Source organism: Oryx dammah, unplaced genomic scaffold (assembly GCF_014754425.2).
Source record: "Oryx dammah isolate SB20612 unplaced genomic scaffold, SCBI_Odam_1.1 HiC_scaffold_5, whole genome shotgun sequence".
Lineage (NCBI taxonomy): Eukaryota > Metazoa > Chordata > Mammalia > Artiodactyla > Bovidae > Oryx > Oryx dammah.
Window position 1 is genome coordinate 31,669,680 of NW_024070189.1, and position 22,255 is coordinate 31,691,934.

Here is a 22,255-nt window from a genome sequence, read left to right on the forward strand (position 1 = left end):
GTGCTCAAGAATGCATGTATTTATTCTTTGCTGTGAAGAATCCTAGAATGTAGATTCAAATAGACAGATCCAAATGGTATTTTGACACATAACATCAGGGCTAAATGTGCCCTAGTTTACTTCAGTTCCTGCTTTACTCACACTAGATTTAATGTAGGATCCAAAAAACTGTTGAAAATTTTAACTTGAAACAAAGTGAAACGTCCTAACGAATCTAGTTGTCTATCATCTGGCTCTGTGTTTATCCCATTTGCAAAATCAACAGGGAAGTTTTGTGAAGAGAATTGGGCCAAGAATCAGAAGACTTCATCTTTTATTGTAAAATCTACCGTCTTTGTGCTGTGTGTCCTTGGGCAAGTTGCAGAAACACTATGAGCTTTGTTTTTAAAGACCCTGCCCAGCCTACATCACAGGAGTTGTGATGTTGTTAGGATTTGGCCACCTCATGCAAAGAGCTGACTCACTGGAAAAAACTCTGATGCTGGTAGGGATTGGGGGCAGGAGGAGACGGGGACGACAAAGGATGAGATGGCTGGATGGCATCACTGACTCAATGGACGTGAGTCTGAGTGAACTCTGGGAGTTGGTGATGGACAGGGTGGCCTGGCGTGCTGCGATTCATGGGGTCTAAAAGAGTCGGACACGACTGAGCAACTGAACTGAATTGAACTGAAGGTTACTAAAGGCTTTGAAATATACAAAGTTGCACTCAAGTGTAGCACACAGGGACAGCTGGCCAGGTGGCACTAGTGGTAAAGGACTCATCTGCCAATGCAGGAGACTGAAGAGGTTGGATCCCTGGATCAGAAAGATCCCCTGGAGGAGGGCATGGCAATTCAGTCCACTATTCTCACCTGGTATTCCCATCTTGTCAGAATTTTCCACCGTTTATTATGATCAACACAGTCAAAGGCTTTGGCATAGTCAATAAAGCAGAAATACATGTTTTTCTGGAACTCTCTTGCCATGATCCAGCGGATGTTGGCAATTTGATCTCTGGTTCCTCTGCCTTTTCTAAAACCAGCTTGAACATCACGGTTCACATATTGCTAAAGCCTGGCTTGGAGAATTTTGAGCATTACTTTACTAGTGTGTGAGATGACTGCAATTGTGCGATACTTTGAGCATTCTTTGGCATTGCCTTTCTTTGGGATTGGAATGAAAACAAACCTTTTCCAGTCGTGTGGCCACTGCTGAGTTTTCCAAATTTGCTGGCATATTGAGTGCAGCACATTCACAGCATCATCTTTCAGGATTTGAAATAGCTCCACTGGAATTCCATCACCTCCACTAGCTTTGTTCGTAGTGATGCTTTCTAAGGCCCACTTGACTTCACATTCCAGGAAGTCTGGCTCTAGATGAGTGATCACACCATCATGATTATCTGGGTTGTGAAGATCTTTTTTGTACAGTTTTTCTGTATATTCTTGCCACCTCTTCTTAATATCTTCTGCTTCTGTTAGGTCCATACTATTTCTGTCCTTTACCGAGCCCATCTTTGCATAAAATGTTCCCTTGGTATCTCTAATTTTCTTAAAGAGATCTCTAGTCTTTCCCATTCTGTTGTTTTCCTCAATTTCTTTGCATTGATTGCTGAAGAAGGTTTTCTTATCTCTTCTTGCTATTCTTTGGAACTCTGCATTCAGATGCTTATATCTTTCCTTTTATCCTTTGTTTTTCGCCCCTCTTCTTTTCACAGCTATTTGTGAAGCCTCCCCAGACAGCCATTTTGCTTTTTTGCATTTCTTTTCCATGGGGATGGTCTTGATCCCTGTCTCCTGTACAATGTCATGAACCTCAGTCCATAGTTCATCAGGCACTCTATCTATCAGATCTAGGCCCTGAAATCTATTTCTCACTTACACTGTATAATCATAAGGGATTTGATTTAGGTCATACCTGAATGGTCTAGCCGTTTTCCCTACTTTCTTCAATTTAAGTCTGAATTTGGCAATAAGGAGTTCATGATCTGAGCCACAGTCAGCTCCTGGTCTTGTTTTTGTTGGCTGTATAGAGCTTCTCCATCTTTGGCTGCAAAGAATATAATCCATCTGATTTCAGTGTTGACCATCTGGTGACGTCCATGTGTAGAGTCTTCTCTTGTGTTGTTGGAAGAGGGTGTTTGCTATGACCAGTGCATTTTCTTGGCAAAACTCTATTAGTCTTTGCCCTGCTTCATTCCGCATTCCAAGGCCAAATTTGCCTGTTACTCCAGGTGTTTCTTGACGTCCTACTTTTGCATTCCAGTCCCCTATAATGTAAAGGATATCTTTTTTGGGTGTTAGTTCTAAAAGGTCTTGTAGGTCTTCATAGAACCATTCAACTTGATGATATTGAATGGTTTGCCTTGGAAACGAACAGAGATCATTCTGTCGTTTTTGAGATTGCATCCAAGTACTGCATTTCGGACTCTTTTGTTGACCATGATGGCTACTCCATTTCTTCTGAGGGATTCCTGCCCACAGTAGTAGATATAATGGTCATCTGAGTTAAATTCACCCATTCCAGACCATTTTAGTTCGCTGATTCCTAGAATGTCAATGTTCACTCTTGCCATCTCTTGTTTGACCACTTCCAATCTGCCTTGATTCATGGACCTGACATTCCAGGTTCCTATGCAATATTGCTCTTTACAGCATCGGACCTTGCTTCTATCACCAGTCACATCCACAGCTGGGTATTGTTTTTGTTTTGGCTCCATCCCTTCATTCTTTCTGGAGTTATTTCTCCACTGATCTCCTGTAGCATGTTGGGCACCTACTGACCTGGGGAGTTCCTCTTTCAGTATCCTATCATTTTGCCTTTTCATACTATTCATGGGGTTCTCAAGGCAAGAATACTGAAGTGGCTTGCCATTCCCTTCTCCAGTGGACCACATTCTGTCAGACCTCTCCACCATGACCTGCCGTCTTGGGTTGCTCCGAGGGCATGGCTTAGTTTCACTGAGTTAGACAAGGCTGTGGTCCTAGTGTGATTAGATTGACTAGTTTTCTGTGAGTATGGTTTCAGTGTGTCTGCCCTTTGATGAAATCTGTATGCAAGTCAGGAAGCAACAGTTAGAACTGGACATGGAACAACAGACTGGTTCCAAATAGGAAAAGGAGTATGTCAAGGCTGTATATTGTCACACTGCTTATTTAACTTATATGCAGAGTACATCATAAGAAACGCTGGACTGGAAGAAACACAAACTGGAATCAAGATTGCCGGGAGAAACACCAATCACCTCAGATATGCAGATGACACCACCCTTATGGCAGAAAGTGAAGAGGAACTAAAAAGCCTCTTGATGAAAGTGAAAGTGGAGAGTGAAAAACTTGGCTTAAAGCTCAACATTCAGAAAACAAAGATCATGGCATCCGGTCCCATCACTTCATGGGAAATAGATGGGGAAACAGTGGAAACAGTATCAGACTTTATTTTTTGGGGCTCCAAAATCACTGCAGATGTTGACTGCAGCCATGAAACTAAAAGACACTTACTCCTTGGAAGAAAAGTTATGACCAACCTAGATAGCATATTCAAAAGCAGAGACATTACTTTGCCAACTAAGGTCAGTCTAGTCAAGGCTATGGTTTTTCCTGTGGTCATGTATGGATGTGAGAGTTGGACTGTGAAGAAGGCTGAGTGCTGAAGCATTGATGCTTTTGAACTGTGGTGTTGGAGAAGACTCTTGGGAGTCCCTTGGACTGCAAGGAGATCCAACCTATCTATTCTGAAGGAGATCAGCCCTGGGATTTCTTTGGAAGGAATGATGCTAAAGGTGAATCTCTAGTATTTTGGCCACCTCATGTGAAGAGTTGACTCACTGGAAAAGACTCTGATGCTGGTAGGGATTGGGGGCAGGAGGAGAAGGGGATGACAGAGGATGAGATGGCTGGATGGCATCACTGACTCGATGGACGTGAGTCTGAGTGAACTCCGGGAGTTGGCAATGGACAGGGAGGCCTGGCGTGCTGCGATTCATAGGGTTGCAAAGAGTTGGACACAACTGAGCGACTGAACTGAACTGATTCTCACCTGGAGAACCCTCTCGACAAAGGAGCCTGGAGGACTACAGTCTGTAGTGTCACACAAAGTCGGACATGACTGAAGCGATGCCCGCACACATGGTATAGTGCTAAACAGGGCTAAGTAGTGACATCAACTTCCTAAGCCAGAGGGTAGTGATATCTGGAACTCAGCCCTCTCACAAAAGAGCCTTGTACAAATCATGACTTTTCCACATGGCCCCAAGGGAAGACAAGAAAGCCCAGATGGTGGCAGTTTGCCAATTGAAACCCAACCTAAGGATTTTGTAAGAGCAAATGTTGATGTTGTCAAAGCAAAGCGTGGGCTACCTAGAGAGGTAGTGAGGAGACTTCCAGAGACCACGTGATTTATTTTCTAAGGTTTACTACATAAATTTCTATTTCCTTTTATCTGCTTCAGATTGAACAAAAATAGATGGCATTTCTGTTCTGCAAAGAATAATTAAGCCTCTCTGTTGTGTTTACCCAGTTCTTAGAAGAAAGGTCTTCTTTCACAAACTTTCAATATCAATATGCAAAATACAACCATTTTTGATTACATCTGTTAAAAGGAAAGTACCCTTGACATGCAACCAACTCCAGTATTCTTGCCTGGAAAATCTCATGGACAGAGAAGCCTGGCAGGCTACAGTCCGTGGTGTCACAAAGGAGTCAGACACAACTGAATACACACACACGTACATCTTAGTTCACAGCATTGTTTAAGCCTAACATTTATAAATTTATAGTTCTTCCAAGGGTGATCTTAGCTATAGATCTGAATGAAGAGCAAGCTTCCTTGTATAACTTCTTCATTGCAAGGGAGGAATCAGTAGAGAGGAGGAAAAGATACATGGGTCTTGGAGTTAGAAGGTCTCAGTGGGAGTCTAGGTCAGGGTACTCATCAGTTGTTGGACCTGACTGGAAGTTTCCTGATTTGCAGAACAAAAATACTATTACTACTCTCTCAAGGTCACAGGTCTGTGCTCTGGGAGCATTTGCTGAGTAAACTAGCTCATGCTTGACTATTTGTGAACTTAGCATGGCCCAATTTTTGCTTCTTTATCTTCTGTTAAAACAAAAAGTATCTCAGTTTTTTCAGATTTTAAAAGAACATATGTCTGCCATGTAAAATTTGGAAAATATGGATAGTATAAAGAAAAAAAAGTAAACCTCCCTCTTTCTCCCCACGTATAATCACTGCCAATGTTTTGTGGTATTTCTTTCTAGTGGGTATGTATAGATGTATATATGTATGGTACAATACATGCTGTGTATTCTGATTTTTTTCTCATGACATGATATTACACACATTTTCTAAGTTTGTTACTATTCTTAGAAAACGTGAGTTTCAATAGCTCCTTAAAATGCCGTCGTATGACTCTGCCAAGTTTGCTTTTGCCTGTCCTGAATTTCACATCCTTTAAAAAATTATTTTGGAAATGAAATCTAAGTTTAAAAAAATCAGCAAAATAGAAGTTTAAAGCAAAAATAGGGAATGTTCTATTTACTCCCCATTGTCCTGCAAGATGTATTCTATAGCACATTCTCTGTATCCTTGCAGAACTTTCTCTGTACATTCACAAAAATAATTTCTATATTCTTGTTACTCAAGATCTGTAACATCAGCATTCTCTCAGAGCTTCTTGGAAGCAGAGAATCAGGTCCCATCTAGGCCCACTAAACCAAGCCTGCATTTTAACAAGATCTCAAGTAATTTGTACACATTTCAAAGTGTGAGAAGCTGGTCAGCACCAAGGAGCTTTGGGGCCAGATCCAGCCTGCTGTCTGTTTTGTATGACAGGTCAAATATGAGTACTATTTATATTTTCAAATGGTTGAAAATAAATCAAAAGAAGATCACTATTTAGTGACACATAAAAATTACATAAAATTCAAAGTTCAGTGTCCATAAAGTTTTAATTGAATGTAGATATGTCTGTTTGTTGATGCACTGTCTGTGGCTGTTTAAGTGCTGCAGTGACAGAGCTGAGCAATTATGACAGAGATGTTATGGCCTACAGAGCCTAAAACATTTATTATCTATCCTTTACAGAAAAGAAAAGTTTCCCAACCCTGGTTTATCTGGCAGAGTATCTAGGACTGTGAGAATATAACTCAATTTGTTTATATCTATGCATATGATTATATGAACTAAAAGCAAACAACACAAACATTTTGGAAACTGAACATATATTTCATAAGTCACTATCATTTGGTGATACTTTTCATATTTAATATTTGCCTATTTGCTTATTTTCTCTCTCCCTACCCTAGAAACAAGTTTTAAGAGACCATCTTGTTTACTGAAGACACACATTACATTCAGTAAATATTTGCTGAATTTTTAACATTCATAGCAATATTATGAGTAGGTATGATTACTATTCATATCTATACATAAAACAAAAATGGAAATTATCTGCCCAAGACAACCAAATTAATTGACAAAGAGTACAGATATTTTCTACTAGAAATGTGTTTTTCTGCTCTGCTTTTTCTTTGAAGAACTTTGCTGAAAAAAACAAGAGAAGAAATGGCAATGACCATTCCTTTATTTGCATTAAAAAATAAAGAGAGTATTTGGTTGGAACATTAAAAATACAGGTGAGAGAATTTCAAAGACTTGCCATATTTACATAGCCATTGGCCACCAGTACTTGGATTTCAAAGCATTCAGTATAATAATTTCAGACCCCACAATACAGCTACTAGAGTCTGAAAACTATGAGACAAACTGCAGAGGGCCATTTAACTGTTTATTATGAAAATATGAAAATGGCTCAAGATCTTTGATCTCAGAAATAAACTGTTAGATGACGTCAGTTTGGTTCCCTTGATGGCTCAGCAGGTAAAGAATCCACCTGCAGGGCAGGAGACAGGAAGTGCAACTTCAATCCCTGAGTTGGGAAGAGTCCCTGGAGAAGGAAATGGCACCCCACTCCAGTATTCTTTCCTGAAAAATCCCACGGACAGAGCAGCCTGGTGGGTTATAGTCCAAAAAGTTGCAAAGAATTGGACATGACTGAGAGACTAAGCACACAGCACACTTAGTCAGGCACTTTATTGATAAATTCAGGAAAGACTTGAGTTATACAAACAAACCTTGGGAAAAGCAGGAACACAGTTAAACCACGAGGAACTAACTGACAAAACTCTGTATTAAAGCAAGAAAGAGAAGGGTACCAACCTTGACTGACCTGACTTAGGAAGCAAAGGGATAGAGCATGAATAGTTATTGTTAAGATAAAGAGTAAAGGGAAATAGACAGCTAAGAGAAAGGAAATTGGTTCTCTCTTTGTACAAGCATGGGGGATTTAGAAGGACTGGGAATTTAGGTCTGTGAATTTTTGTCCCATTTCTAACAGATGCCAACATCTCAAGTTGTGGCAAATGAGTAGAGAATTTCCAGATACAGATGCAATTATGAAAACAAGACTCTAACAAAGAATCCTGTCATTTGCTCACCTGGACAGCCTCATGAATGAACTCACTTTGTCTGAACATGGCTGCTCTTTAGAGTTTTATCAGTCCATCATTTGGATTTGCACATTGTTTCAAATTTGCAAGGTGTTTCAATGGCCAGGCATGAAACACTATGTCTGTCTTAGGACAAAAAAAGGCAATAAGGATGACGATGCTGCTAAGATACCTGAACATCTGATGGGTTGGGGGGTTTGTGACTCAAGAGTCTGGTTTATTTTGGCTGAGGGCAGTTTCTCTAAGCAGCAAAGGCAGGTGGAGATCAGAGTACCTTAGAGCTAACTCTCTTTGCTGCTCAAGTAATTACTTTGTATGTGCATTTACCCATGTGTGTTCAACTACAGTATGGTATTTTAAAATATGCTTTTAATCACACAATAACCCTGAACTTATCATTTTAATGCACTGAGCTTTCATTAAACATTTTTATTCACTAAAGATGAAAATTCCAGAAAGAATGAAAATAGGTTTTTTTGCTTATTTAAAAATAGTTATTCCCAAAACCAAAATTTTTAATTTACTAGGGAATTTCACTGACAAACCAGTTCCACACCATGGTCTTCACATGTTTTTTAAAACCCAGCTCATGTAAATCATGGCAGAAGATTCCTTTTTTCTCCAAAATGTCCCTTTTATCTTTTTATTCTTAGAGTCAGCTAGTTAATTATGCACAGAGCATGACACTTTATCATCATTGATTTATGCATTGCCCTTTTTTGCTTTTATTATTCTTGTTTATCTATTTCATTTTATCTGCGTTTTCCTATACCTCCCCACCCTCAAAAGGCAACCATTCTAATGTGTTTATACATGGTTTGTTTGGTATAGGGTTGACAGATCAAATACAGGATCCCCAGTTAGATATGAATTTCACATAAACTACAAATAATTTTTAGTACAAGTCTCAAATATTGTATGGAACATGTTTATACTAAATACTTAGTATAACCATGAGCTTATGCTAAAAAATATAACATTTTATTTGAAATTCAAATTTAACTCAGTATCCTGAACTTTCATTTACTCAGTCAGGTAATCACCACTTGGTGCAATTTGTACAATGTTTCCTATTTTGCTGTATGTATCTTAATGTATCTTAACAATAAATGGATAATTCTTTCTCTCATTTCCTTATACCCATAACAGTATTTTTACAATCCATCTAGCTGCCTTTGTGTCATCCAGTTTTGCTTCTGGTTCTGTGAATTCTGAAGGCTTCAGAATTGTACTTCATGGAATATATCTGCCAGTGTGGACCTATGTAGTACCCCACTGCTAGACACTTAGCTTAGAATAGACTCCAATTTCCAATCCCCATAAGCAATATTGTGACAAGCATGCTCCTTTATCATCTGTGTGAGAGAATCTTTAAACTCAGGGCCAAAACTACTTGCTCTTGTGTCTGTGTGTGTGTGTGTGTTCAGTATATGTATTCAGTTCAGTTCAGTTGCTCAGTCATGTCCGACTCTGCAACCCCATGAAGCATAGCACACCAGGCCTCCCTGTCCATCACCAACTCCTGGAGTTCACTCAGACTCATGTCCATCGAGTCAGTGATGCCATCCAGCCATCTCATCCTCTGTCATCCCCTTCTCCTCCTGCCCCCAATTCCTCCCAGCATCAGAGTCTTTTCCAATGAGTCAACTCTTCACATGTGGTGGCCAAAGTATTGGAGTTTCAGCTTCAGCATCAGTCCTTCCAATGCTTATTGGTTGATCAGTCCATCAACCCAGGACTGATGTATATATGTGTGTAAATATATAATTATATATATATATTTAGTAGTCATACTATATATATATACATATATATATATATACACACACTCATACATATTGAATTTGAACAGGAACTGCCAACAGATCTTCAGAGCAGTGGCAATAATCTTCAATTTCACCACCGTTTAGTGTTTTCCTATATTTTAATATGTTGCTTATTTACTAGGTGGACTCTGGGAGTTGGTGATGGACAGGGAGGCCTGGTGTGCTACGGTTCATGGGGTTGCAAAGAGTTGGACACAACTGAGCGACTGAACTGAACTGAAAGTAATAGCTCACATTTGTAGTAGTTTAATTACTAACACATTTCAGAAATTTTGATATATTTATGAGCCTTTGGATATTCTACTTACAGAAATTGCCTGTTGTCATCCTTTGCCATTTTTCTTCAGAGCTGTGTTTTTTGTTGACTTGTGATTCCTAGATATTAATCCTCTGTCACCCACCCGACCATGGCAGTCGTAGTCGTTAAGTCTTGTTCGACTTTTCTACACCCTCATGGACTGAAGCCTGCCAGACTTCTCTGCCCATAGAATTTCCCAGGCAAGAATACTGGAGTAGATTGCCATTTCCTTCTCCAGAGGATCTTCCCAATCCAGGGAAAGAACCTGGGCCTCCTGCATTGATAGGCGATTCTTTATCACTGAGCCACCAGGGAAGCCCCACTCTGGTAGTCAGTCTCAGGAACAAGTCTGAAAATTTCTTCAAGGAACCAACTTTTGTTTTTTAATTAATCTTTAATGTGTTAGATGTATAGGGATATCAATAATAGCATCTTCCTCTAATGTTCTTTCTATAAGTAGATAACCTTTTCTGACCCTTACAATATTCTTGTGGAGGTTACACTTCTGAGTGGATTCTCTTCATCAGTCCTCAGGATGAATTCTACAATATTATATTGTACACGTTAAGGAAAAGGGATATCTTACAAAACAAGAGTCAAAAGAAAACAACTGGAGAAGATCCCCCAACCCCCATCCTTCCTACACTGCACAGAGAGGCAGAGCAGGACCATGGACCCATAGCATGAGTCTATTTGTCAGGGGTCAGAATTGAAACCCTTTTTGAGCTTCTTTGTAGAGGAAATTTATCAATGAAAAATCCTGTGGGTGCCAGGTATTTTAAATGTGGATAATGGCTCTTTATAAAAGTTGTCTATAACAATCTTTCCTCCAGTTGCAGGGGAAGGGCCACTAATCTCATAGCAAACTGAGTTCAAATGCATTCTTTCTTCCTGATAGAAAAGAGAAATGTGAGACTGAAATCCAGCTTGTTCCTTTTTTCAGGTAACCCAGAACAAAGCCCTGAACAAATGTACTCATTATACCACAATTTTTCCCCTTTAAATTGCACTTTGTCAGATATTAAGAGTACAACTCCATTATAGTTTTCACTCACGTTTGCCTTGTCTGTATTCCATCTTTTATTTTTAATATTTTTGATATTTTTTGTGTTAAATGACTCTTTTTGAAAAGACCACTTTGCTGGATCATTTTTGTTAATGTTAAAAATATATTTTGAGACTGTCTGCTATTGTCTATTATAAATTTTAAAATTATTTTTATAGCAGAACACTTCTGCTGTTTCATTTGATATTTTTCATTTTCTGCACTTTTCTCCTTCACCTTCTCATTTCGTACTCTCTTCTATATTAACACTTTTGTTCTTCACATTTGAAACTATATGTTACACATTTGTATTCATATGTTCTGCCTTCAAGATCAAGGCTATATTTATTTACTCATTAATTTCCTAAACTTCTCAATATCTACATCTCCTCCTTTACTTTCTATATTTTCATTCTGGATTGCTCTGAATTGTTAAAAATACACTTATATCTCTCTTTCCTCTATTAAGAAAGCTTAAGCATAACTAAGTTATTTGATTTCCATCACCTCCCATATCCTTGGAAGAAAAGCTATGACCAACCTAGACAGCATATTAAAAAGTGGAGACATTACTTTGCAAACAAAGGTCTGTCTAGTCAAAGCTATGGTTTTTCCAGTAGTGACGTACGGATGTGAGAGTTGGACTATAAAGAAAGCTGAGTGCCAAATAATTGATGCTTTTGAACTGTGGTGTTGGAGAAGACTCTTGAGAGTCCCTTGGACTGCAAGGAGATCCAACCAGTCCATCCTAAAGGAAATCAGTCTGAATATTCATTGGAAGGGCTGATGCTGAAGCCAAAACTCCAATACTTTGGCCACATGATGCAAAGAACTGACTCCTTGGAAAAGACCCTGATGCTGGGAGAGAATGAAGGCAGGAGGAGAAGGGGACGACAGAGGGTGAGATGGTTTAATGGTATCACCGACTTGATGGACATGAGTTTGAGCAAGCTCTGAGAGTTGGTGATGGACAGGGAAGCCTGGCATGCTGCAGTGGATGGGGTTGCAAAGAGTCAGACATGATTGAGTGACAGAACTTAACTGAATTGACCTCCCATATAATTTGCAAAATCCTTCTGGAGTTGTTTTCCTCTTCTGTGACATCACGGGCTTCCCTGATAGCTCAGTTGGTAAAGAATCCACCTGCAATGTAAGAGACCCTGGTTTGATTCCTGTGTCAGGAAGATCCCCTGGAGAAGGGATAGGCTATTCACTTCAGTATTCTTGGGCTTCACTTGTGGCTCAGTTGGTAAAGAATCCACTTGCAATGCAGGAGACCTGGGTTTGATCCCTGGGTTGGGAAGATCCCCTGGAGAAGGGAAAGGCTACCTACTTCAGTGTTCTGGCCTGGAGAATTCCATGGACTGTATAGTCCATGGGGTCACAAAGAGTCAGACGTGACTGAGCAACTTTCACTTTCATTTTCTGTGACATCATAGTATATATAGAAAATGTTGAAGACTCCACCAAAATACTGTTTGAACTAATAAACAATTTCAGTGAATATGCCAGGTACAAATCAATATGGAAAAATCTATTGTGTTTCTATACAGTAAAAACAAACTATCAGAAAGAGAAATTAAGAAAACCATCTCATTTCCAAGTGCATCGAAAAGAATAAAATACCTATGAAAAAATTTAGCCAAGGAGGTGAAAGACCAGCACATACTGAAATGTATAAGACACTGTTGAAGGAAATCACAGATGACACACATAAATGGAAAGATATTCCATGTTCATGGGTTGGAAGAATCAATACCGCTCAAAGGAATCTACAGACTCACTGTAGTCCTATCAAAACTCCAGTAGCATTTCTGGAATGAAAACAGAAATAGAACAAACAATCCTAAAATTTGTCTGGAACCCCCAAAAGACTCCAAATAGCCAAAGCAATTTTGAAATGAAGAACAAAGCTGGAGATGCACCACTTCCTGAGTGTAAACTATACCACAAAGTTATATTAATCAAAAAAGTATGGTATTGGCATACAAAACAGACACCTAAATCAGTGGTATATAGTAGATAGTCCATTAAAAAACCCAAGCATATATGATCAATTAATTTATGACAAAGGGTCTAAGACTGTAAAATGGGGAAAGAACAGTCTTTTCAATAAAAGTGCTGGGAAAACTGGAGAGCTACATGCACAAGAACGAAACTGGACCATTATCTTACGCAGTACACAAAATCTGACACAGAAGGAGTTAAGGACTTGAACGTAAGATATGCTGCTGGTTAATGTAAGCAGCTGCTGCTGCTGCTAAGTTGCTTCAGTCATGTCCAACTCTGTGCAACCCCATAGATGGCAGCCCACCAGGCTCTTCTGTCCCTGGGATTCTCCAGGCAAGAATACTGGAGTGGGTTGCCATTTCCTTCTCCAACGCATGCATGCATGCTAAGTCGCTTCAGTCATGTCCAACTCTATGCGACCCTACAGACAGCAGCCCACCAGGCTCCTCTGTCCACAGAGTTCTCTAGGCAAGAATACTGGAGTGGGTTGCCATTTCCTTCTCCAATGTGAGATCTGAAACCTTAAAATTCTTAAAATAAAATATAGGCAGTAAGCTGTTGACACGGGGCCTGGCAATACTTTTTAGAATTTGACATCAAATGCAAAGGCAACAAAAGCAAAAATAAACAAATCAGACTACATCAAACTAAAAACTTCTGCAAAGCAAAGCAAAGTATCAACAAAATAGAAAAGGTAACATACTAAATTGCAGAAAATATTTACAAACCATATTTGTGATAAAGGGTTACTATACAAAATATATTAAGAATACATACAACACAATTTTTAAAAATCTGATTAATAAAATGGGCAAGGATTTAAATAAATATATTTCCAAAGACCTCAATAACCTCAGATAGACAGATGACACCACCTTTGTGGCAGAAAGTGAATAAGAACTAAAGAGTCTCTTGATGAAAGTGAAAGAGGAGAGTGAAAAAGTTGGCTTAAAAGTCAACATTCAGAAAACTAAGATCATGGCATCTGGTCCCATCACTTCATGGCAAATAGATGGGGAAATAGTGAAAACAGTGACAAACTTTATTTTGGGGAGCTCCAAAATTACTGTAGATGGTAATTGCAGCCATGAAATTAAAAGATGTTTGGTCCTTGGAAGAAAAGTTATGACCAACCTAGATAGCATATTAAAATGCACAGACATTACTTTGCCAACAAAGGTCCATGTAGTCAAAACTATGGTTTTTCCAGTAGTTAAGTATGGATGTGAGAGTTGGACTATAAAGAAAGCTGAGCACTGAAGAATTGATGTTTTTGAACTATGGTCTTGGAAAAGACTCTCGAGAGTCCCTTGGACTAAAAGGAGATCCAACCGCTCAATCCTAAAAGAAATCAGTCCTGAATATTCTTTGGAAGGACTGATGCTGAAGCCAAAACTCCAATAATTTGGCTACCTGATGTGAAGAACTGACTCATTTGAAAAGATCCTGATGCTGGGAAAGATTGAAGGCAGGAGGAAAAAGGGACGACAGAGGATGAGATGGATGCCATCACTGACTCGATGGACATGAGTTTGAGAAAGCTCCAGGAGTTGGTAATGGACAGGGAAGCCTGGCATGCTACAGTTCATGGGGTCTCAAAGAGTCAGACACAACTGAGTGAATGAAATGAACTGAACTGATTTCCAAAGAAGACATCTAGATAGTCAACAGGTATATGAAAAGATGGTCAACATTACTAATCAGTGAAGTTCAAATCAAAACCAAAGGGAGATATCACCTCACATCTATCAAAATGGCTATTACTAAAATGACAGGAAATAAGTGTTGGCAAGAATGTGGAGAACAGAGAACTTTTGAGTATGGCTACTGGAAGTGTAAATTGGTTCCACTACCATGGAAAACAAAATGGAGGTTCCATAAAGAATTAAAAAACAGAACTACCATATGATCTAGCAGTTCCCCTTCTTAGTATTTACTCAAAGAAAACAAAAATGGTAACCCCAAAAGATGTATGCACCTTCACGCTCATGGTTCTTGGCAGCATATTCACAACAGTCAAGATATGGAAGTGACCTAAGTGCCCACTGAGGGGTGAAGAGATAAAGAAAGAATGATACACATAAACACACACACACACAATGGAATGTTGTCATTTGTAACAACATGGATGGGCCTTCAGGGTATTATCCTAAGTGAAGTCAGGCAGAGAAAGACAAATACTGTGTGAATCAAAAAAAAAAAGAGAGAGAGGGAAAAAAAAAAGATACAACCCTTTTACCCCCACCCCACAGTCCCAAGTTCATAGACTCAGAGAAAAGACTGGTGGTTTCCAGAGGTGGGGAGGGGTGGGACGGGGGGTCGGGGGGGATGACAGAGTGTGAAGGGGACTGTGCAAATGGGTGAAGGAGATCAAAAGGTACAAACTCTGTGTTGTGAAATAAGTAACTCATGGTGATATAATCTACAGTATGGTGACTATAGTTAATAATAATACCCTACTGCATATTGACAAGTTGTTAAGAGAATGAATCTTAAGACTTCTTGTCCCAAGGGAAAAAAACTTGTAACTATCCACAGTCACAGAGACTGGCTAGACTTACTGTAGTGACCTTTTCACAACAGATATAAAAACTGAGTCATGGTGTTGTACACCTGAAACTAATACAATGATATATGCCAATTAGCTCTCAAAAATAAACAAACATATTAATGAATAAATGACAATGTTTGTAGGTGACATGTTCTTTTTCTCTGGAATATTTTTTTTCTTTTTCCTTAAATTTCACTAAATACTTAACTGTGACATTGTCTTACCCCTAATGTTTGCCTTGCCCTTTGTCTCTATCAATCTGAGTCCTTTTATTATAATATAATATTTTCAACTTTAATTTAGTAATCTTGATTATTTCTTCAGACAGTTCCTTTTTTGTGTTTTCTCTTTTTCTCCCTAATTCTGTTCTTTCTGTTGCCTAGATATTAGTATTTTTATTTTTTAACATTCTTATTCATTCAATCTTTTTCTATTTTCTGTCTTTTTTGTTCAACTTTTTTCAAAGTCTATCCATTTGGTCTTCTCTTCTTAATTCTGTATGTCCTACTGTTTATTCCAACTACTGAGTTCTTTATTTCTATCATTTTTATTCCTGTTTTTCTACTTGTCTCCTTTTATGATTTTGGGTTCTTTCTTCGTATTGCAAACATCTTTCTTTATCTTTTAGTGAATTCCTCATACTTATTTCAAGTTCTTTATGCATATATTTCAATTATTCTTCCTCGGGTGATTTCTGTTGTTCCTCTGCGATGTCTTTACCAGTAGTTGGTTATTTTGCAAATGCCTAGCTAATTTGCCTGTGAATTCATCTCACGGATACCTGATGATCTGTGTGAAATCAGCAATAGAAAGCACTGAAAGATCTGGCTGGAACACCTCCAGGTTAATATATAGAGATAAAAATGGAAAAGCTCCTTAGCACAGTACTCTAGGAACTACAGAAAGTCTACTAAGAACTCCTGTTTATTTCCAATCCACCAGGCAACTCTTCTGATCATTGCTTTACCTTTAAACACTTAGGTAGCAGTGGCTCTAACAGGAGGTAGGGACTTCTAATCTTTTATTGCTGAGTTTGGAGAAATAGAGATGTGAATACCTGAGCATGTCTGGCCAACCTGACAGTTTTCATTCAGTAATACCAATATGGCTTTTATTGTTGCTGTTTAGTCACTAAGTCATATCTGACTCTTTTGCAACCCCAAGTACTCTAGTCAGGCAGGCTCCTCTGTCCACGGGACTTCCTAGGCAAAAATATTGGAGGAGTGGGCTAACATTTCCTTCTCCAAGGATCTTCCCAACCCATGGATCAAACCTGCATCTCCTGAATTGGCAGGCAGATACTTTACCACTGAGTCACCAGGGAAGCGTAACATGGCTTTTACATAGTCCTGAATTTAGCCCTGCTCTTCTACAGCAGTGGAGGCCTAAAGTAATACATACAATTTCTATTGTAAAAGAGCAGGAGCAAAGCTTAAAAGGATCCTACAAGCTGTATCCTCACGACTGCCTCCTTTTCTCCTCTGATTTGTACTTTAACTATCACCCATCCAAAACTCCCAAACAGCCCTGGCATACCTCAGACACCTCAGGGGTTCTGTGGTTTTTCACTCTTCATTCCTCAAATCCATGCTTTTCTTCAGCTTCTGTAATTTCCTTAGGATTGACATTGGGAGAGGACAGTTTGTCATCTCAACAAGGATCCATTATTTAGTGTTCTAAGTTGTACTGTGTCTACAACTCAAGTCTGTATCATTAACTGACTTCAGCCTGTTCCTCTTAAATGCCCTTAATTCATTCTCTCATTTATTCTTCCAACAACTATTACTGAGCATTAAGACATGCTGGCACTCTGATAGGCTCCATGGACACAAAATGAATTAAAGCATAATACAGACGTTGAAATATTTAGCTAACCAGTGTGAAAGGAGTTTTGGGGAACACACAATAAAAAATCCTTTGAAACTATCACATTGGTTATTCGAATTACAGTGGTGATTAGAATGTATTTTGTCCCATCCCACATAACTCAAAAAGATTAGTTTTAATGAGCTATTATTTCATTTTCCAGGCTTTACTTCTCATTGCTTAATTCTTTTGAAACAGCATTTCATATTATTGAGGAGAGGGTTAGTTCATCTGCTGATTATTATACCTTCTGGGATCCTTTCTGTTCCCCGAGGCTGAGGCAAAACCCAAATTTACTAATGAACTGCCAAAAAATTCATTTCACAAATTCCTACTCATGTGCCATTACTGTAAAGGCTTTGTAGTTATTACAGTGATGAGTTTAGAGCCTGGAAAGTAGGACAACGCTGTTTCATCTAATTCATTACCTACACTTTACACATTCTAAAGAGGAAAAACGGAGTGTGTATGTGTGTGTGAGTGTGCATGCATGCATGCATGCATGGAGAGAGACAAGAGAGAGAGAGAAATAGAGAACTGTATGCATTTTCTCATTGGCATTTGACCCCATTCTGCAATGTGTTAAACATTTATTTCATTCTTGCTCTTTGAACTTAGGTTGAACTCAGTTTGTGGTAAACTCTGCCCCTTCCATAAGTCATTCAAGTGTTAATATTTGTTAATTCCATGAATGTTAATTTACTCCCCACTCTGTAGGAGGCATTCTGAAGTTGCTGATGATATAGCTATTGTGGTGCCTTTGTAAGGTATCAACTTAGTGAGGCTGAATGACGTTTCACAGAATTCCTTTTCCTGTATCAGAGTGAGCCACAAAAGACATTTCTTGTGGGAGATTTGGAGACTGGAAGCAAAGCAAGAGTTGTTTTGAATTTCACACACAGTGTTAATGGTCTACGGGCTCACCTCACTGATGTGAGTTAGCAGTTGGACTGATAATGCTCCACATTTCCCTGGATCTTCCTCAAGTTCCTTTGACTTATGGGCCAGGAATGTGTGCTTCTTACATCAAAATAGGCCCTGGTTCCTGCAGGACATCCATACTACCATCACCGGAGGAAACAAAAATTGACGTGGGTTTCAGCCCATCTTTGTGGGGTTTAGCTCGTGTTTGTGGGTTCCAGCCTACTCCTGATCACCTCCACCTTACACCCATCTTCTATTCTTGCCTGCCTGCTGGTAGACTTTGAACTTCAGCATGAGACATGAAGACAAAGAAAGTAAAAGTCAAGTCGCTCAATCGTGTCTGACTCTTTGCAACCCCATGGACTGTAGCCTACCAGGTTCCTCCATCTATGGGATTTTCCAGGCAAAAATACTGGAGTGGACTGCCATTTCCTTCTCCAGGATATCTTCCCGACCCAGGGATTGAACCCAGGTCTCCAACCCAGGTCTCCCACATTGTAGGCAGACACTTTACCATCTGAGCCACCAGGGAAATCTTGAGACATGAAGACAAAGCCTTACAGAGAATGTTTAACCAACACCCACACTGCATGAAGTCAAAGCCCAGTAATGAATCACTTGATACCACATGGATGTATCTCCTAGTGGCTCTGCTTCTCTGGCTGAACCCTGACATACACAGCTAGAAATAATAGCATTTCTACCCTAATGACATTTATAATACAGATAGGGAGGAATATAGTTTTAAACCATCATACCACAGTTAATTCATTACATTTGTGAAAAAGTCAGTGAACAAAAATTCAGAGTGACAGGAGATCCTATAAGGAGGAGTCTTCTAGAGAGTTCTCAAAAGGATTTTGGAGCCAAGAATATATTCTATTCCACTCAGATCCCCTTAGATCCCATTTTATCTCTTTTGGAAGTACTCTCTGGTTTCAGTGTACCTTTGTCTCCAGAAATAACAGCTCTTATTTGGAGCACTGCTTCTGGGCGATTGAAGCCTGCTTTGTCCCCATGAGGAGAACTAGGTATTTACTTCACAAGACACAGTGGTCTCTAAAATTATTTGCTTCTGTGATCCAAGAAAGGATCTCTCTTGGCTGTCTTTTATCTGGTAACTTTTCTTTCTCTGTGATTTTTTTGGACAGAAATAAAGGAGATGATGATAAGACTTTTTTTTTCCACTTAGAATTTAATATTCAAAAGCTATTAAACATATGTTCAGTGTTTTAATAAGGGCCTAATCAATTTCAGAAGTGTTTATTCTACTCAGTGTTCTCAAAAGTAATCTTGCCTCTTCCCAAGCTATACTGATGACCAAAAAGAAATGGCTTCTCTTCTCCCTCTGAGCGAATGGTACTTAAATGGACACAGTTGCCAACCCAAGTATTACCTTAGCCTCACCTCTTACATCACATCAGTTGCCAAGTCATTTAGAACATACTCTTCCTTTCTCTCCAACCTATTCCCTTTTTCACTCCTTTCTTTCACTCCTGATTACTGCCAGCCTGGTTGAGAACCATGTCATTTTTTTCTAGCTTGTATCAGTAGTTTCCTACCTCCCTCCTGTCTTGCCACCTTCAGTTTATCTTTTACTCTTTCTCAGAAGGAACTTGCATGACATTACAAACATATCAGCATCCAGCTCAAAATACCTTGTGATTCCAAACATACAGTATCAATATATTTCAATTTTAGTAAAATTCACCTGAAAAAATTAATGTGTATTCTCAGTCATGTCCAGCTCTGTGTGACCCCATGTCATGGACTATAGCCCACCAGATTCCTCTAACCATGGAATTCTCCAAGTAAGAATACTTGAGTGGGTTGTCATTCTCTTCTCCAGGGGATCTTTCCACCCCAGGGATTGAACCCACATCTCCTGCACTGCAGGCAGATTTTTTTACTGTCTGAGCCAACAGGGAAGCCCCCCAAATTTACTGTCCCTTTATATATCCTCTATATAAAAATCCCAGTGTACTTTGTCCACTGTTCAGCTGTCTAGTTCTTCTTCACATTCTCTTCTAGTCTTAGAAACTTGAGCCATTTACTGAACATTCTTTTTTGTACCTCCTTGCCATTGCATACATTAGTTCTAATACTCAGAATGTCCTGATTTCCCTTGTCACACCTGTATTGTCTTGCTAGTTCACATGTTACTGTGTGAAGCCTTCTCTGATACCCTCAGGCAGAACAAGCTTTGGCTTTCTCAAGGCTTCTGCTATACTCTGTACATTTAAAATAACGTCATAACAGATATTTGTGTGTATTATTCTTTTTCCAAATAGACTGTAAATCCTTGAGAGCAGAAACTGTTCTTTTAATTTTGAAAGTCACCAAACCATCAGAGATAATCTGGGTTTTTTTCTTTGTTTGTTTGTTTGTCATTGACTGGGGGAAGGCAAGGAATAGCAACTTTATTCAGAAAGCCAGCAGAAAGTTGGCAGACTAGTGTCAAAGAATCATCTTCCAGAGATGATTACACATTTGATGAACGACCAAACTAGTTAATATATATTACTCTCTGAAGAAGTCAAAGAACTCTTTAAATGAATTTTGCTCTACTACAAGATATGCAACAAACAGGAAATGATCTTTCTACCATCTCAAGAGACTTAGCTCTGCCAACCCACTCCCCAATCTCCCACCCACACCCCACACCCCAGCCCAACTCATCAACTCAACAAAATAAATTTCCTTCAGCTATCCATACTTTCTTTTCTTTGAATGAAATTGAAGTTATTCAAACTGTTACTTTGGGGATCTCACCTACCCTTACACTCAGCACCTCCCAAACAGTTAATCATGTTAATCTTTTCAGCCAAAGAAGGGTTCTGGAAAATACAATTTCCCCTATCTAATTATACTTGCTGTAATACCCTAGTGTCCCCTACAGAGAGATGATCTAGACAACTGCCCAAGTAGCTGCTTGTGAAACTGACCCTGAATCTGATAATGTTCTGAATATTCAATAATTGGCTTTCATCAAAAATACTCTATGATGTAGTCAAGAATTTTGAGGAAATGGGCAAAACCTACACCATCTCTAGTGAGGTCTCTAATATAACATATCACACTAAGCAAATGTTTCACTCACATCTGATACAGTAGCAATAATATTGACTAGGTGGTAGTGAATTGTAATATGACAGAGACTTGAATTTTCTTTGTCCCTCAGCCAGTGTTTCTTAAGTCCTAGACTTTAGTCCACCTGCATCTGAATCCACAAAGATATCTGTTAAAATACACATTCTTTAGGCCCATCTATTAAGACTAGGTCAGAATCTCTTGTGGCTCAGCTGGTAAAGAATCCGCCCACAATGCGGGAGACCTGGGTTTGATCCCTGGGTTGGGAAGATCCCCTGGAGAAGGGAAAGGCTACCCACTTCAGTATTCTGGCCTGGAGAATTCCATGGACAGTCAATGGGGTCACAAAGAGTTGGACATGACTGAGAGACTTTCCGTTTCACAGAATCTCTAGAGATAGGACTCGGGAATCCTAGCTGATTTGCTTTTGTTATTGCTGTCGTTTTCAAACTTAGGGGCAATGTTAATATTCTAGGCAAAATGCAAATTGAGCAAAAAATTTTATTTCAAGTCCTTTCATCTCTTTGGATCCCTACCCACTGTCATGCTTTTATTGCAAAAACTTTTTATGGAGTTTTCATATTGTAATAAATGTTACATAGATGTCAGTATTACCGATACAGTGATTTTACACTAAGAATTTCAGATGTTAGCCAAAAAAAAATTTCCATCTTTCTTTTGAGTCTAATAAGAGATCCGTTATTATTAAAGAGTCATTTGAATCTACTAGGCACATAAAATGACAGCAAGTACCTGAAATCTTCCTTAGTATAGAGACAAAATTATTAAAAAATAAAATAATGGTGTTAAGTCAATGTTGAGTGCCCTAAACTGCTTCATTTATTTTAGGTTGTGTCTATAAAAGTGGATATAATGGAGAACTGAACAATTATTTAGAGAATTTTGTAGATTAGAGAACATTATACATTAGGGAAGATCTGATTCTTATTTTAGTTTCTCTTTTACTCCAAAAATTAGTTGCTTTTAATTACCCATGTAATCATTTTATACCTTTGGCTTTTTAGATAAATAATTTCTGGAGGGTAAAAACCATTTGCATATGTCTTCTGTAGAATTTACATATCCTAGCTTAGAACTTTGCATTTTCAGAGGTTCCATCTGACAAACACACACAGTCTTATATTATTAGGCAAA